General features: G+C 34.9%; 1 long non-coding RNA gene across 1 annotated transcript; it reads left to right on the top strand.

Moving 5' to 3' along the window:
* The first annotated feature begins 979 nt into the window (after window positions 1–979).
* Window positions 980–2,378, top strand: LOC105762979 (uncharacterized). The gene is made up of 2 exons (XR_001124065.2): window positions 980–1,799; window positions 1,925–2,378. It is a non-coding gene; the product is annotated as an uncharacterized LOC105762979 (long non-coding RNA).
* The last annotated feature ends 1,050 nt before the right edge of the window (window positions 2,379–3,428 follow it).

Below are 3,428 nucleotides of genomic sequence, written 5' to 3'. Positions count from 1 at the left end.
AGTAAGGACTAAAGGAATTTAGTCCACTTGTTCTTAATAGTTCCATATTGCCATCATCGGAAGGTGAGGTTAACGTGTATGGTTAAGTCCCAGATTAAATAAAAGAGTGGCGTTGGTAATATATACATTAATTTTTATTGCGTTGGCAATCACCTATCTTTTATACCTTGTGAGTACTTAGTATACTGCTGAAGATTGATGTTGGGGATCCCAATTTAACCATAGCATACTTTATCTTATTTTTTTCGAGTTATTACTTTAACTATCATCACAATTTATATCGTTTCTATCTAGTTATTGCACCGACATTAATAGAAAAAAGACAACCATCCTTGTGGGGTTGATATTCGAGAGACTCACATCTGTCTACTATACTTGCATCGACAGTGTACGCTTGCACATTTTTGCTATGACGTTAACAACCGATCACTCACATTTATTTTTCCTCAACTGAGAGCTAGCATCATAAGGAGTACTCACCAACTTGACATCAAAGTGTTTAAACTTCTTTAGAAGTTTCTCAATATAATGTTCTCGTGATAGGCGATGTCACATCCCAAAAATCGGGGTTAGTAGAATCGAGTTTGTCAAACCGAGAGAGAGTGGTCATGCCCTAATTTTTTAGATTATTCGTGTGTTTTTAGGAAATAAATGAGTTACTAGTCTTTTGTTAAGTGTTAGTGAAGCTATCATTGAAACCAAAGTTCAAATCCCTTCCTTTGCACCTTTTTTGTTATTTTGAAAATTTTGCATCAAAACTTAGTATGTGAGATGCCTTGTTTTTAAAATAAATATTGTAAGGTTATGTTAAGTATGAGTAATTGGTTTAGTGGTTAAGAGAAAACAAGGAGACAATGCAATTCGTGTAAAAGTTTGAGTTCAATTATCTTCCTTTGCAAATTTTCAATTTTTGCTATTTTTCTCCTTCTTCTTATTTTGTGCCACCCATGCGTAGTTAACCTAGGTATAAATACCACTTTTTCACTTATTTTTCAGCCTTTAGTTAATTTTTCCCTACCCTAGCCATTCACCCTTCTTATCCCTTCTTCCTCTCTCAGTTTTCTTCCCTTTTTTCCATCACATTGCTGCCCATCAAGCCCTCTTTTCTTGCCATCCTTCTCTCTTCCATTGATAGTTAATTTTTGATTAATTTCCTCATCTCTGTTGCTTTTATTTTTCATCAATTTTCCAGCCTTAGAGCTATCCCTTTTGGCACTAAAAGTTACCCTCCTTTGTTGCCACAAAGATCTCCATTGCTACCCCTTGACATCTCCCAAGTAAATGACTTTTTTTTTCTTTTTCTTTTCTAATTTTTCTATAAAAGATTCACTATTCTAGATTTGGAGTTTTAATAAAATTTTCTAATTTAAACAATCAATTTCTAGCCATCAAACTCATCACTTGAGCCACCCAAAGCAATCCTTAAAACCGTTGCCATTAGTGGTGCTTGTCATCCCTAAGTTTCTCTTTTTGGTGGCTGCCGATTTGAGCCCTAAAACCAATTTAAACCACTGATTACAACCTTTATTTAACTGATTTTAAAGCCTAAAATAGACTATTTTTATCCCTAAAACAAGACTTTAAGGTACTTTTCAAAATAGCCCCCATTGTGGCTAATTTTGGTGGTGTCTCGCCCCTAGAACCACCATAAAGGGCTGCTATTTTTTCGTACATTTACCACCCTTTTCTAGTAGGGCTTTAATTATTAATACCTTATTCTAATCGACCTTTTATCTGCTACATTATAGGAAAATTTGATCTTATTCTTCCAACAACTCAGATCTGACAAATCGGAAAGCGTAAGTGCGGTTGTTTGCGGGTTAATGGGTAGTATCGATTCTATTGTTAAAGGATGTGTTGGCTGGAAAAATTGGGGTTATTTTTTGGTGTTTAGATACTGATTTTTAGTATTTTATTGTGTTAGGAGCTGATTTAAGCGCCTCAGGCTAGCAATGAAGTCGTCTGTCGTTCCTACGTACGTTTCACACTGAATCAGTGTAAGTAATCTAGTCGGTTTGGATATGAAAGTTAGTTATTGCAACACTAATTTGGCTGATCCTTTGGAGAGTTTTTTTTAAGGGTGGTTTGATAGCATCTTAACTCAATAAAGGTTGTACTTTAGCTTAGGTCCGATTCAGGTCTAAAGTGGGAATCGAGGATTTTACAAGTAGTGCTGTGGTTTTGCGAAATTAAGGTGTGGGTTCTATCCAGTAAACTTTAGTGTTTAAATTATATTTCTAGTGGTTAAATTAATGTTTACGCTTGTTGGTCGGGCTTAGTTAAATGGAAAAGTAAGTGATTTTAAGATGGCCGAATCAAGTATATTTCGAGCCCTAATTAAATGACATATTTGCAAAATTAGCATGGTTGTCTGATTATTTGTAGGTGTGGTGTTGGTATGCAATAAAATGGATGATTTTAATATAAAATGAATGTTATTCTGTATGCATAGCATGTATTAATGTGAAATTAACGATTGAATGCATGGATTGTTTGCTCGAGTGAAATGCTATGAAATGTAACGCTTGAAAGCTTGCTATATGCACTGGAAAATTGTTCTTGTAGCATGTTAAATTGCCTTTGAAATAATTATGAAACTGAGGAATGTTAGAATGTCACCAAATTGATTATGAAATGGAACATTTGATAAGTGCCACCACTGATTGGAAATGAATGATAATGAAGGCTTGTAAATCATGCCACTGAAATGTGAATGTCATGAAAACATGTTCCTGTTTGTATCTTGTATGTCACAATGCATGTGCATGGGGTGGGATATTGTGGATGACGAAGGAGTTCCGTGAAGTAACGACGAAAAATAAGTTTGCATTAATGTTGTCAATGTACTACACTGAAAGTAATGGGGAGATTGGTGATTATATTGCATAATGAATGGCGGTTTAATCTGCATTTACAGAACTGGTGGCTTGCCCACAAAATTGGTAGCTTGTTTGCATATTGATTGGTAGTATAACTACATTGTTTATAATGGTGGTTTAACCTCATCGAGCTCTACTCGTATTATTTAGAGTTTGGCAGACGGGTTCTGGGAACTCATGGTGTGTAGTGGATGAATGGGTAGGAACCTTTTTGCACTGCATTATGCTCACGAAATACTCGAATGACATTAATTTATGCTATGTATTGTATTGTGTTGCATCGAATGGTATTGAATTAATGATTGTTTGTTGTATGAATGTATGTGTGATTATATTGTTATAGACTCACACTGAGCTAATTTAGCTCACCCTATAGTGTCAAACGTCTCATGTAATGCTCGAGATTGGGATCAAACCTGAAATACAGAGTATCACCTCGGACACCAGAATATTTTTAAATAAGTATTTTTAATAAGTTCCTTATTGGTTTTAGATTGCTAATTTTTAATGTATTGGGTCTGTAGCTTGATTATTATTGTTTTGGGGATT

This window comes from Gossypium raimondii, chromosome 12 (genome assembly GCF_025698545.1).
Source record: "Gossypium raimondii isolate GPD5lz chromosome 12, ASM2569854v1, whole genome shotgun sequence".
Lineage (NCBI taxonomy): Eukaryota > Viridiplantae > Streptophyta > Magnoliopsida > Malvales > Malvaceae > Gossypium > Gossypium raimondii.
The sequence above is the reverse complement of the archived record's forward strand: the minus strand, read 5'-3'. Positions and strand labels throughout refer to the sequence as shown.